This window comes from Danio rerio, chromosome 24, assembly GCF_052040795.2.
Source record: "Danio rerio strain M-AB ecotype USA chromosome 24, GRCz13ab, whole genome shotgun sequence".
In the NCBI taxonomy this organism is placed as follows: domain Eukaryota; kingdom Metazoa; phylum Chordata; class Actinopteri; order Cypriniformes; family Danionidae; genus Danio; species Danio rerio.
In genome coordinates, this window is record NC_141044.1 from 36,406,837 (window position 1) to 36,422,398 (window position 15,562).

At 34.8% G+C, this 15,562-nt stretch overlaps 1 protein-coding gene across 3 annotated transcripts in view; it reads right to left on the bottom strand.

Annotated features, from left to right (window-relative positions):
- ralylb (RALY RNA binding protein like b) overlaps positions 1–15,562 on the bottom strand; it is a 490,264-nt gene that overhangs the window by 376,881 nt on the left and 97,821 nt on the right. For 2 of the 3 annotated variants that reach the window (XR_015525250.1, XR_015525251.1), the window contains exon 5: positions 4,214–4,343. The exons of the other annotated variant lie outside the window; for it this stretch is intronic. The gene's annotated coding sequence lies outside the window, so the exon portion shown is untranslated. The remainder of the gene's footprint in view (positions 1–4,213; positions 4,344–15,562) is intronic. 3 annotated transcript variants of the gene reach the window in all.

Genomic DNA, 15,562 nt, shown 5'->3' on the forward strand with positions numbered 1-15,562 from the left:
ATGGTTTAAAAGTCTTCAGACTATATATCTGGAGCTCAAAATCTTAACATAAACTTAAAAGCTTGTCCAACAGGTGAATAAACGTCATGTATATGGCTAGAATCATGCACTCATTGACTAAATACTCCAATCATGTTGTTACAAAAAGCCAAAAGTATCTGGCTTATAGCTTAGCGTACAAACGACAGCTTTTTTAGGATCTTCAGTAGCTATGTTCAGCATAACTTCAACTTTTTATTCAGTGGGTGGACTCATTCTGTTTGTAACACTGTAAGCTATAAAACCGTGCTGCTTTTTACTACCAATATGTTGTTTTTTGTGTGTAAGTTACAATGTATATGATGTTAACATTAGATATACCTAACAATTTATGATGTAAACAAAAGAATAGTTATCTATATTTTAATATTATTGTGTCTTTGGGCTAAATGTGCTCTATTGGATATTGTTCAGGGGACTCCTACCTTTTAAAAATAACCGGGATTTAAAGGTTCAAGACTGCCTGGAGTACTTTTTTTTGTTTTATCAATTTGTGTGTGTTGAGCATCAGTTAAGACAACGTTAGCACCCGTCAGCTTTAATTGTGGGGAAAACTGGATAATTTTGAGATTTTGTCAGCTAATTTCATCTTCTGGGAGTAAAATAATTTTTGGGGTGGGATCAAGATCGGTGACATGATGTAAATCTGCTAGTTTTTCATTATTGTTTATAGCGGAGTTTTCTTATCCTATGAGAAGACCCTGCTTCTTAATTATTCATTATTCATGAGAGCAAATGCTTTCCGAAGGCAAAGCAGACCGGCCAAGCTGTGAGACCCAATGACTGGGTGAGACCGCGTCTAATGCAGGGGTTGTATGTGCTTGTTTACATGATCCACAGGTTTGTTGTATGTTTTTCCCGCAATACTGTCAGGGCCGATACAGAAAAGCGGTTGGTTTGCAGCAAGCATTTTTGTCAAGAGACCAGTATGAGAATTACAGAATGGTGAACTTTGTCTTTTATCAGTTGAGTTTGTTACCATTCAGACACATCACTCTGTGCTGCTGTGTTCACCCATGTTTAAAATCCTTCAGATTACCGGCAGGGTTAATGGTGGAAATAGACAGGGCAAGAGACCTGCTGCACTACTATCCACTGTGCCTACATTCAGATGTGTAGATTCAGGAGGAGAGAAGTCCTCCTCATTTATAGTGTTTATATAAACATGATTATCTTTATAATGATATAACAATTTGTGGATATGTGTATATGAAATTACGAATAACAAATGTAGCAGGGCATTAAATTACTGTTTATTTGTCTGCATTTTATCATTCTAAACTATAAAATCATGCATATCCTCATGGTTTGTGTGTCATTTTGTGAGCTAACTGACAACATTTGTTTGCTCCCCTTTTTTTCCCCTGCTCTGCTGGCCACGCCCACTCTTGTGATGCATTTGTGATTTGTTATTACCATGATGCAATATTGGCCCTTTTCCACTGAGTGGTAAGGTACAGTGTGGTTCAGTGTGCTTTTCCACTGTCAAAAGGTACCTAAAAGCCTCATCGTACCACTTTATGGGTACCCTTTGAAAAAGGGTACCTAGCATGGCAAAAGGTACCAAAAGGTGGAGCTAGACACGCAGCTGAACGCCATTGGTTAACAGAGAAACATCACTCATGCATACACAAGCAGGAGAATGAAAACAAAGAAACCGCCAATTTTAAATACACAGCCGAGACATCACATTGTAATACTAAATGCATATAATAACGAGCTATGGATGACCCAAGCTCAAACAAACCTTTTTGTTGTCTTGATATACAGCCACAAAGCCAAAAAGAACAAAACCTGCAGTGTCCTGTTTTTGTTTTACAAAGCCGTTCTCCAGGGAAATTGTTTGCTGTACGTGTGTCTATTTTTGATATATTGAACTTCTTGAGCTGTGTATAATAACGTGCTCGTGATTATTGAAGCGCTTCTGACATCCGTTTGTCATGACTGTCAGTGACCACCTGAGGGCGCTGTAGTTCAACAGACACTGAGTATGAACTACAGCGCCCAAAAACTACAAGTCCATACATACCACGCACATTACACCCGGTCCACGTACACTGATCCGCCATCACAGCTGTGTCTGTTTACCGTTGATTTCCTGGACTATTTGTACAACCATTCCACCTCTGTTTGTGACTTCGTCGTTTGTCTATCTTGTCATCAGTATCTAGTAAGTCTTGAATATCGAGTTTGTTGTTGCCTTAGTCTTGTTCCTGATCCTGTTTCTGTCATAGTTTCTTATTTTGCTGTTTATTTGTTACTTTGTTATTTTTGAACACCGGACACCTTGTTTTTCTGTTTGCTGCACAATTGTAAATAAACCTGCACTTGGATCCACACCCTTTTGTTCCCGTTTTTGTTCCTGTTTTGATCACGCTAACAAGACAGAACGACGAAGTAACAAACAGAGGTGGAATGGTTGTATAAATAGTCCAGGAAATCAACGGTAAACAGACACAGCTGTGATGGCGGATCAGTGTATGGACTTGTAGTTTTTATGCGCTGTAGTTCATACTCAGTGTCTGTTGAACTACAACGCCCTCAGGTGGTCACGGACAGTCATGACACCATTCCTTTCAGAAATGGACAAACGCAAGAGTGAAGTGCAAAAAAAAACTAAGGAGAACTCCAAAAAAAACAAAGGAGTGAATGATTCTATCACCAACCTAAAACATGAACAAACCTCCATGTTTAACTATTATCATCCCCTTTTAGACTATTATGAACTCAGAATGAAGCAAATACTTTTTAACAGAGCTTACATGTGCTGCTGAAGATTAAAGACACAGATGAGAGGTTTGCTCTTACTGTGAACTATATGTTGCGTGTTGTGTTTGAAACCAAATAAGGACTAAATGTATGCTGTGTGTAGTTTTTCTGTAAGTGGTAACATATCGGAGACTGTAAGGGTCTGGAGTGTTCATATATGTTGCACTTATTTATTTATTTTATATCATTGCGGACGTTACAGTAGGCTTTATTTACATTGATCTGTTATTGATATGCAGTTATAATCAAATCATGTTCATAGAAAGGTTAGTAATGAATATTTATACAAAAGTGTTTATGTTTGTAAAGCATCTGTTTTGTGAGAAGTGCTTCCCGTATGATATGTGAGTGACCCTTACAGCTTTACTTTGTTATATACAGCATCATGGTGCTGGTTAACAGGTTACAAAAATTAAGGATTTTTTATTTTTATTTTGTGTCCTTCAGAACTGCCTTAATTCTTCACTGGTGTGCTGAAAACAGAGATTGTGGTCCACATTGACATGAGAGTTGCTGCAGATTTTTCACCTTTATGGAGTGAATCTCCCATTAGACCACTGGACTGGTTTGGAACTAGATCTGCCATGTTTAAGAAACCAATTTGAGATGATTTGAGCTTTGTGACATAGCGTGTTATCACTGGATGGATGCACTGTGCTCATAAAAGAATGGACATGGTCAACAAAATGCTCAATTGGTACTAAAAATCTCAAAATGGGCCAAGAATATCTCACCACTGCATGACCAGCAGTCTGAACCACTGATATAAAGCAGGATGGATCCAAGATTTGTTGTTGTTTACAACAAATTTTGAAAATGCATTGAAAATAGAGGTACAAAAGTGGTACCTTTTGGGTCTAAAAAGGTATATATTGTTACATTGAAGGTGTAAATCAGTGGCTGTACATATTAATAACTACAACCTTTTGAAAAGACAGCTTTTGAAGTTACCTCTAATACATCCAATTACTTTGAACTTGGACTGGGAGATATGGCAAAAATGCTATCGTAATAATTATTTTGCATATTGACATAACATAACAACATACATGTATTGATATAAGCTGTTAATGCGTACAAGATTAAAAAGAGTACCCCAACAATGACTGAAGCCACACAAAAATTAAAGGGTCCATTAAATGGCATAACATATTTTTGGGCAATAAATTTCCGGTGGCCGAACATTCAGTGCATCTCTAATATCAACACACTTTTCAATGTCCACTGTTGCTCATTTTTGCTGTGTCATTGGCTCCAATATCATTATAGAGTAAAGTGCAGGGCTTATCATTGTTATAATTAATATTATTGATATTAAGTTTATCGCAATTCGATATAATATCATTTAACAGCCCAGCCCTACTTTGAATAACTATTGGAGGAAAAGCAGAAAAATCTGACTTACTGAATCAGGCAATCTTTTTTCCAGTCTTCTATCACTTTCCCAAACCTTTTCGTTTACTGTTCCTCACAAGTGGAAAAATCTCCCCAATCCCATTCAGACTTCAGAATCCCTGGCAAAGCTCAAAAGGCACCTAAACACATTAAATGTGAGTAAATAGTGAGTTTTTGGGGTGAATTATGCTTTTAAAGAAAGTTAATTAAAACATAAATAATCAAGTAAATGAAATGTAAAGGTAAAGGTATTGCCCACTGCTTCTTTAACTCATCTGCTTTAAGTATTAATGTTCATCCAGAAATTCAATCCAATTCAATTCATGCTTATTTCTATAGCGCTTTTACAATGTAGATTGTGTCAAAGCAGCTTAACATGCAGATATGCTTCCCTACAGACTTTAGTATTTTGGGTTACAATGGGCTCTATTTTGACGGTCCATGCACAGAGCGCAAAACGCAGGGCGCAAACGCTTTCAGGGCATGTCAGGACGCGTTTTTGCTAATTTAAGGACGGGAAATCTGCCTTGCGCTGCGGCGCATGTTCTAAAAGGGTTGAGTTTATTTTCTTAATGACTTATAGGTGTGTTTTGAGAATAAACCAATTGGAGTCTCATCTCCCATTCCCTTTAAGAGTCAGCTGCGTCGCGCCAAGAGTGGAAAAAATAAGCATTTCACAAGCAAACAGTTAACAGTGTTTTAACAGAAAACTGTTAAACAGAGCATCTACTGCGTGAGAATGAGAGATATGGATCACTTTCACATTCGCTCTTGGATAGGGAAACCTTTACGCACAGACATCAATTAGTCTATAAATAAATACCTTTGTTTGTTAAGCGCAAATATTAGTTTCAAAACTATTTCTAAATTCAGTTCTAATTTCCAGCAAACGAATAAATGAATAATAATAGCAAAATGTGCTCAAAAACCTGAGTTATATCCTAAAACACTGTGCCCCATATGGTCTAAAACCTGACAGGTGGGCAAATCTAAGCTTGTTTTTAATAAAACAAATATAAATATGGATATAATAAATAATACTGCTAATAATAATAACATTATACAAAAGCAAATTGTTATGAATGAACTGAAAAAGCCTCCCGAGAGGAAGAAGACATAAAAGCAGTGGTTTTTCATATTTATGTAGGCTAGAAAATAATATGTTTTGTAATATTTTAATCCTTTATATTCTATATCTATTCCTATTATATCCTATGTATATCCTTAATATTTACATTTTTCATATGTAAAGATATTTGCCTGTTGCTCTCTTGTGCGTATTAAGCAGTGCGTAAGCGAGGCGCAACTCTGCGCCGGAGTTTAGACCGGGTTAGTTTTGGTCTAATGAAAAATCTATTATAGATTCTCAAAATAGCAACGCGCCAGCCGTGCGCCTCAGAACGCCTTCCTTTTTAGACCAGAACGCCTATGGGCGCACATATGAGCGCTAATGCATTAGCTATTTAAACAGCGTAGCGCAACGCCTCAAAACGACTCCTGCGCCAAGCTGAAACTACCAAAAGACTACTGCGCCACGCCTTGCGCCACACTGCGCCGGGTGTATGATAGGGCCCAATGTCCTTTCTATCAGCTTGAACCGGTCTATTCATCTCTAGCCTTTGATATACACAAGACATTTCTCATTGGATATTTTGACTGTTTCTGCCCATTCTAAGTAAACTCTAGAGATGATTGTGTGTGTGAAAATCCCTGTGGATCAGTTGATTCTGACATACTCAGACCAGCCTGACAGGCACTAACAACCATGCCATTTTTCATAGTCACATAAATCACTTTCTTCCCCACTTTTGATGCTCGGTTTCAGCGTCATTCGCATCATCTTGTCTAAATCTTTCCACATGACTGGTTTATGTCCTTGTTAACAACCAGTTGAAAGGGTGTACCTTTTGTATCCACATCTACAGTTTATAACAAGGCATGTTTTATACATTTAAGGCAAAACTTTCAAATGAAATCCTGAAAAATGTTGGATTTGTGTTCAGAACATAATGATCGCTGAATCACTTCAAAGTGGAAACGCTGCTATTTCTGGCAGGTAAAACTGTGACCAGTTTCGACCCTCTGTGTCTGAGGAATCAGTGAGATATGTCTAATTGGCTAGAATCGCTTCTGTTTTCCCAGAACTGTCGGTTTAAAAAAATAAAAACTGACATCTTTAAGTGGTCACCAATAAAGTGAGCATAAAACTTCAAAGGCTGCCATTACATTTTATGGATGAATTACTGAAATGAAAGGAGACAAAAGCGTAAATCAGGCATTTTTATGCTGTGACCTCATAAATTTCCTTCATTGAACTGCTTCCCATTCAGAAGCAGAATTAATTCTGCTCTCACATTCACAATGACTGACAGGTTATCAGCTTAACAAAGGCGATTCACTTTACTTGTTAAAAACGCTCTTTTCCCTGTTTCACTCTGTATTCATAACCACTGCATTTTCATCAAGTATAACTTTTTAATTTGGCTTGCGACCATTTCTTTAATAGCAAACAACACATGGCTGACAGTAATTGCCATACATGGAGCAAAAACTCTTCTTGAATGCATCAATACAAAAACAAATGAGACTCCAACACTCTAAAAAGTTGCAATTCTAATTAAAGTTTAGTTAAGAGAGAGTAATAGCAAAAACTACAACTCACGAATAATTTTGGTAAGTTCATGCTTAGAAGGCATAAGAGAATATTTTGGAGTGATTAAATTGGCTTTTCAAATGACTGATTTTAGTTTATGAAACTCAAACATTAAGCTTTCTGCATTCTGCTTTTGAATTGATGATAGTATTTGACACGTCTAAAGGCTATTACTGAGTTTCATCAGATGCACTGACACATAACGGTTTTTAGCATGAACTTCTCTATTATAACTTTAACAGCCTTTTAACCAAGCTATAGTGAATCTCTGTATTAAAAAATTAATCTTCAGAATGATTCGGTCAAACTGGTTTGCCAACACACTTTGAAATCACTTTGTGAGTAAGTCTGTGATGCGAGTGACAATTAATCAATTAACAATCTCAACAAAGATCTTACTTTGGAATTTCATTATTTATTATACTGTCGGGAATCAATTTTCAAATGGAGTGTATAGGCAATGTGGTTTGCGTGTGTCTCTTCTCTTCCTACAGACTCTGAGATACTGATTTCCAAAGGACATGCAAAATTTACCTTCATCAGAGAACATAACCTTGTAGCACTCAGCAGCAGTTCAGTCTTTAATTCCTGACACAAGGAACACAACAGCTGAAACCCATTTCTTGCATAAATCTGTGCGAAGTGGTTTTTGAAGCACTGACTCCAGCTGCAGTCCACTCTTTGTGAATCTCCCCCACATTTTTTAATGGGTTTTGTTTCACAATTCTCTCCCTATTGCTTGTACACTTTTTTTCTACCACATCTTTTCCTTCCCTTCGCCTCTCTGATAATGTGCTTGGACACAGAACTCTGTGAACCTTTTGTGTCTTGCCCTCCCTCCTTGTGCAAGGTGTCAGTGGTCGTATTTTGGACAACTGTCAAATCAGCCGTCTACCCTATGATTGTGTAGCCTACAGAACTAAACTAAGAGACCATGTAAGGGTCTTTGGAGGTGTTTTGAGTTGATTAGAGCATGTCTTTAAAGAGCCCATATTATGGGTTTTTGAAAATTCCCCTCCATGTAGTGTGTAACCCAGCTCTAAGTGAAGTAAAGTACCCAGCTAAGGCTTAAATCTGTAAGAGTACAGTGTTTAAAACGGTTGATTCATCTATAAAAAAAGAGTCGACTCATAGTGCTTCAAACGAGTCGCCTTGATACCGAGTCATTAGGTGTTTCGCCATGACATACGAACGAAACCAAGTTATTCACGTGCACGCGCAAACCCGGGAGATTTCAAACCTGAGGCCCCGCCCTTTGACGCAGTAACGCAGACACACACACACACACCCACAAACACATGCACACAAACATGCCGGTCGATTGCAGTCACACTGCAGATGGATATTATCGAGCCTCTACCCAAAGATAAAACCTCAGCATTATAGCCAAGCAGTTGGAAACTACTGGAAACTTCTGCAAACTACATGCTACAAAGAATACATCATCGGCGTTTGTTAAAGGAGGATCAGTAAAGAGTAAGTTAACTTACTGATGGACGTCAGGATGGGTTTCTTTCTCCATTTCTCAAGTGTAAGTACGTGCGATTAAAGTTGTTGCCTCGTTAACTCTAGCTTGCAAATGTATTTAGTTGTAATTTGTTACTTGTAACCGCGTGTACTGTATCAGGCTAACTGGCGATATTCTCTTATCACGTGCAAAGTCACGCGACGCGTGCTGCTTTGTTTACGGAGCTCCGTGGATGAGGGTAGTGTGTGTGTGCGTGCGCTGTCGTCCGGAGGTATGTGTGTGTGTTTGTGTGTATGCGCACGCGTGTTGTCGCCCGGAGGTCTGTGTGTGTTTTTGTGTTTGTGTGCGCGGACGATGGCAATGTGTGTGTGTGTGTGTGTGTGCTTGTGTCTGTGAAAAGAGCAGAGTGAGACAAGCTTGGATATCTCCTCGACAGTTTTTGGAGTTTTTGCTTAATAAAATAGTTAATCGACTGAATTTTTTGATTTCGGTTTGGGAACAAATGAATCACTGGACGATTCATACGGGAGTCGCTGGGATAATTAGGTAAAAATAAATGCAGATTATGAGACCATGAAAGTGTTTTTTGACCTTGCGTGCATATTAGACTGTTGTTGGAGACCCTTACAACCAAGATATGACCCTATTTCATGTATAATATGGGCTCTTTAATACTGAACCATTTCACAGTATTCTATTTTTCTGAGGTTCCTAGGAATTTGGGGGTTTCATTAGTTGTCACCAAAATCATCAAAATTAAAGAAATAAACACTTGAAAAACATCAGTCTGTGTATAATGGTGTTCTGGATGTGTACATAAAACAAGTTTCACTTCTTGATTAGCGAAACAAATCAACCTTTTTCCATGCTTCAGGACCAGCAAAACCTGAAAATAAATTGGGCAGAGAGAAAGGAGCTGGATAGCTGAGGAGAGACTGAAGAGCGTCGGGCTTTTGCTGTGGATGCACCAAAATTGTGGAATGAGTTGCCATTGTATATTAGACAAGCCTCTTCTATTACTGTTTTAAATCTCTTCTTAAAACTCACATGTTCAATTTGGCTTTTATGTTGACATTTTACGTTTATTTATTTGTACTTTAAAGTTTGTTTTACTCCTTGTTGTCAGCATTTTGTTCAATTGTGTTGTTTTAAAGTGTTTATAAATAAATTGAATTGAATTGAATATATATCTGTAAATATATCTCAGCTGGAAACAAACTGTTGTGAGTATACTACAAAATATATATTTTCTACATTTTCTAAAGATTGGAGTATATACTGAAGTATGTGTTGGAAAAAAAACAAGGTAATAATTTTGAAATATGAACAAAAAAATATATAAATAAAACATCGTTAACTAAACCTAGAAGCTTAATTCATTCCAACTTGTTGCCAATATTATATATCTGGCCTTTTATATGAACTTGATGTTTTATTATATAAAAATTTTAAATAAACAAATAAAAATTAATAAAATCTCTACACTTAAAACAAAAGAAAATGATAAAACTTGAATAAAAATGAAAATTAAAGACAAAACTAATTCAAACTATTAATAAGAATACAATATTCTCTCAATGATACTAAAATAACAAAAAATAAATAAATAAATAAATAAAAATACTTTACTACACATACTACTTCAGGTTGTTAAAATGGCATGTTTAATCCAATGTTTCTACATCAATTATATCCACTGTTACTAGTTTTGTGTGTTCATTTTTAACAAAACAAAAAAAAAAGCGGTGTTAAAAAGCAGCACAAGGACTTCTGGGAAACCTTTTGAACAACGACTCAAACAAATCAGCTGTTTGCAAATCAGAAACTCACATCCCAGAATCCCAGCGTTACATCTCCACATCTATCACGGCACCAGGACTGATAAATCAACTTGTGTGGGACTTCCTTTACTCGACTTTAAATCAAACTACAAGCAAAAGTTTCCTCCAAGAACAAGGAAGAAAAGATCTATCACGTCCTAATAAATGTGAAGAAGCGCCACCGTCTGATTTTCCCAGCTCAGAACAAACAGTACCCTTTTTAAAATAATATAAAACAGAGGTGTTGAATGATAACAAAGATTGTGCCGATAGCGTCTAGCTTATGGGCGTGCAATTTCGGGCTCACGCTCTGATTTTCTCAAGCATCCGCTCATTCTTGCAGGAGCTGCTTTTAACAAATCACTATGACAGGAAGCCTCCTGACTACCAATTGAAACATGATGAATTCAGTCAGCCGGGCACTGATATTTGCTCAGCGCCTGTGACTGAGCGACTGGATGAAGAATCTCAACAGTTACAACTCGCGAGTCCGTGTTTTTGTCCTCTTAAATGAATAATTCCAAGTCCACTTCAACATCGAAACTCCAGTGATGCATGGATACAGCAATGCCAGAACAGAGAAGAGCCATTCGTCAGTGCAAAATGTTTTTCTCTGTAATCTCCCAGGAGTATTTAAAGAGATATTCACCCAAAAATGAAACTCAGTCATCATTTACTCACCCACGAGTGTTTCCAATCTAGGCTTCTGACAGTATCAGATTTTGTTGTTGTGATTATTTCACGGTATATGGTATTATCAAGATATTTACTGAAAAGTAAATTGACTATAGCAAAGCATTTCCCCTTTGTTTACACTTTTTTTTGGGAGGTTCGGGGAAGTTCTCGGTATCTAAAATTACTGATTTTATAGCATCTGTTTTTCAAAATTTGCAGCAATACTTGCGATACATCTCACCAAGCTTTTTTTTTGTTTGTTTTTAAAGGATGTCTAACAGATGTCAAATAGACGTTGAAACAGTCATCTTGGCCAAAACAAGGCTAAATTTGGGCTATCAGTGAAAATCTAATAGACATCCAAGATTAGGCCAAAACTGGTTCTGATTTATGGTTTCACTTTAATGTGTATTTGTATTGTGCAGTGAATGATGTGCATCCCGTGCTGCAAAAGTTACATGCTTTCAGTCATTTTCATGTGGAATTGAGCTTTGCAGAGCAACAAATGTGTACAACTGGATAGGGGCGGTATATGATGCAATAATCATCATCTCGATCAATGTTTTCTTATAATCGTTAGAAGGCAAAATTGAAATCAAAATGAATTGCACAGCCCTAATAGCAAGACAACAAAACTTGTCATAAAACTGTCATGAACATGATTATCATTAAGCCATTATAAATGTCATAAATTTTATAACAACTTCATTGATGTTTTTGTTGATTTTTATTTTTTTTTTACCTCAACAGTGGTACATGCTGAATTTGTCATTAAAATGTCATTAAATATTAATGGCACTCGTACAAATTATTTGACAGAGTAATGACACATTTTAATGACAAATACAGTGTGTTTCACTGAAAAATTGATCAGAAATATATTCATGATGCCCTTATAAATATAAATGTTTTATGAACACCCCTTACCGAAACCTGAATCTGCCTGTGAAACACTTTTGCCACTTTTACTATAATCAATACTGCCTATAATGTAAAAATAAAATAATAGTCAAGAAAGCTATTATGCACTGTAAATTCTCAAAAGGCTGAAGCAGTGTTATATAAGTATGAACACGTGTTTTATGAGTCTGGTCCACTGTGATATAAAAGTCTAAAAGATTTCCCCCTACGGAAATGTCTGAGTGGCGTTCATGCCGAGATCAAGATCTTTCATGAAACATTTAAAAATAACACCCAAAACTCCCTTCCTGCCCGAGAAATGGGATTTCACACTTTAAATAGGATTTGACACTTTCGGATACAAATGTTACTCGAGTCACTTTCTAGTCTGGTACCTGAGAAACACTACAGGGCATCGGCCAGTAAATTCAGACATGAATCAAATACTCTTTTTTTTATGTCCTTTCATCATCCTGCTTCGTTTAATGTGGATGTCAAACTTTGAGCTGCCGCACAGTGCCTGTATTTGCTGGGGAAATCACAAAATGCAAGGTAAAAAACACCTTTCACGCTTCAAATAAATGAAAACTAGGCCTGTAAAATTAACTATTCTATAAATAATGAAGTGAAAAAGACTGTTTTCAAAATATGAAGTTGTTTTTAAATAAATAATATAAAATACACAAAGTCAAAAATCTTCACAAATATAAAAAGTTTGATTAAATAAATAAATAAATAAATACATACATAAATACATCCATGCATAAAGTATTTACTATTAAACAAATTGCTGGAAAAAATGTATTGAAAAAAAATCCAAAAAATAAAGGTTTAATAAATAAATAACTAATTAAATAAATAAATACTTACCATTAAACAAATTGCAGGAAAAAATGTTGAAAAAGAAAGAGAAAATAAAAGTTCAACAAACAGACAAATAAAAAAATTAAGAATAGATAAAAAAATAAATAAATAAATAAATTATTTACCATTAAATAAATTGCAGGAAAAAAAATATATTGAAAAACAATCCAGAAAATAGAGGTTTAATAAATAAATTAATAAAATATTTACCATTAAACAAATTGCATAAAAATATAGTGAAAAAAAAATCCAAAAAATAAAGGTTTAATAAAAAAATAATTAATTAATTAAATAAATACTTACTATTAAACAAATTGCTGGAAAAAATTATTTGAAAAAGAAAGAGAAAATAAAAGTTCAACAAACAAACAATATATATATATATATATATATATATATATATATATATATATATATATATATATATATATATATATATATATATATATATATATATATATATATTTACCATTAAACAAATTGCAGGAAAAAAATATTGAAAAACAATCCAGAAAATAAAGATTTAATAAATAAATAAATAAAATGTTTACCATTAAACAAATTGCAGGAAAGAAATACCCGGAAAAAAAATGAAAATGAAAGTTAAATAAATAACTAAAATATTTCTCATTAAACAAATCATAGAAAAAAATATTGATGACAAAACTAAATAAATAAATAGATATTTACCATTAAAGAAATTGCATTGAATAAATACATTAATAATTTACAAAAACAAATTGCAGCGAATAAAAGTTAAACAAAATAAACATCTAAATAAAATATTTACCACTAAACAAAATGTAGGAAAAACAAATTGAATAGAAAATGAAAATAAACGTTAAACAAATAAATAGTTAAATAAAAAATAACTATTAAAAAATTACAAGAAATTATATTGAAAAAAAAAATTAAGAAAAGCAGCACAACTGTTTTCAATATTTATAATAATAGTATAACTAGTTTCTTTAGGACTAAATCAGCATATTATAATTGCACAATAATATTTTTTTCTCCATCAAATAAATGCAGCCTTGGACGGCAAGGTTAATTAATACATATATCAATAAAAGCCACTTTAAATGTTTAACATTGAAAGCTGTAGCAGAGCTCAAAGTTTGATAAGAAAAGTTTAAATAAATAGAAAACTCCTGTAAATCATATGATTCGTACAACTACTAATTGACATTTTTACAGTGTATTTCCATTGCCGAAAAAGCATTGTCTATAATAAAACTTGCTTGGTGTTCGCTGGGGAAATGAGGACATGCGCAGTAGGTTTGCTCCACGTCAGTCAGGCTAATAAACATTGAAAAACACCCAGCGGTACTGCAAGTTAATTAATAACGTGGTCTGTCTGTTCTGGTTTGAAATGAACTGTGTTGCCTCACAGGCCTGGGATTAGCTGTGGATAACGTTTCTTTTGATCAGGTTCTTCTGTGTTTAATAATGCATGTCTTAGCCTTATGCCCTAACCGCTGCATTAGACGCTGGTGCTCAAGGTAAGATCACCCTCATCTGAAACACTCGCCTGCCTCACGCTCTTCGTAAGATCAGAAGTTTGACTTTTTCATGTTTTGGTGGATCTGGAATTTTAAATGGAGCAGGGTTGATCTGCTCTGCTGAGATTCATCAATTAATTCTCTTTAAACGCATGACCAAAACATTTTTAAAATTGCAAAAATGCAGCTCAATGTATTATTCAAATTCTTGTGATCATTTATTTGGTTAGAAATTAATACTTTATTTAGGAAAATAGAATATATACATATATATATATATAAACATACACACACAAAGTTGAAGGCAGAATTATTATTATTACCATTTTTGTCCCAATTTCTATTTTTTTTTAAATATTTCTTTCAACACATTTCTAAACCTAATAGTTTTAATAACTTTTTTGTAATTACATTACATTCAGCACATTTAAAGGTTTAACTAAGTTAATTAGGTTTAGCTAGTGTAATTAGGCAACTCATTGTATGATGATGGTTTGTTCTGTAGAAAATTGGGAAATATATATTGCTTAAGGGGGCTAATAATTGTCATGATCGCCAGTGATCTAACCCTTATAGATTACTGGGATTTATTCACTTTCACCGGGACTAAAATCCTGTCACCATATGGACTACAACTCCCAACATGCACCTCGCACACATCGGTTTCTTTTTTATATTGATTACACACACACACACACGTTCATAACGGATTGTTATGAACTGATTACATGGATTTTAAAAACAGCACATACAAACTCATCAGGGCTGAGTCTTGTTTGCCTGTTTTAGTGAGCATTACAATGTTGTGTCAGACCATTGCTTTGTTTCGTTGTTTACATAGTTTGCCGCCTGAATCGATCTCTTTGCCTGTGACCCGACTACTCTTTTTGCTTTACCTGTATGTCCCCTACTGCTCCTGTATTTGACCTTTGCCTGCCTGATTATTCTCTGTTAATAAAGATATGCTGCAATTGGATCCCCACTTTGTTGTTGGTACAATATTATTGACGTTAAAATAGTTTTTAAAAATTGCTTTTATTCTAGCTAAAATAAAACAAATAAGACTTTCGCCGTGAAGAAAACTGTTCTTCTGGAACTAAATAAAGGGAATTATAATTTATAATTTGTGAAGGGTTACGTGACACTAAACTGGAGTGATTCCTTATTAGTAGTATAGTATTTTTTTATTAAATATTTGAAGCCTTTATGGCCAAGTCTATTAAAGAAGTCACACTTTGATAAACTATAGTTAAATCTTCAGAATTTTAAATTGTAGGAACAGAGATCAAGGTCTAATAGTCCAATCTGAACGCATATAAATAAATGTAACACATCTGTAAATCATGTGCAGTTAATTAACATGTTTTAGAGTTCCTTGTGATTGGTGGAAAAATGCTGCATAAAATGTAACTTGCATTATACTTTTGTTTCTTGAACTCTTTTATGAAATCGACATCAAATGTGCATCAAAAACAAT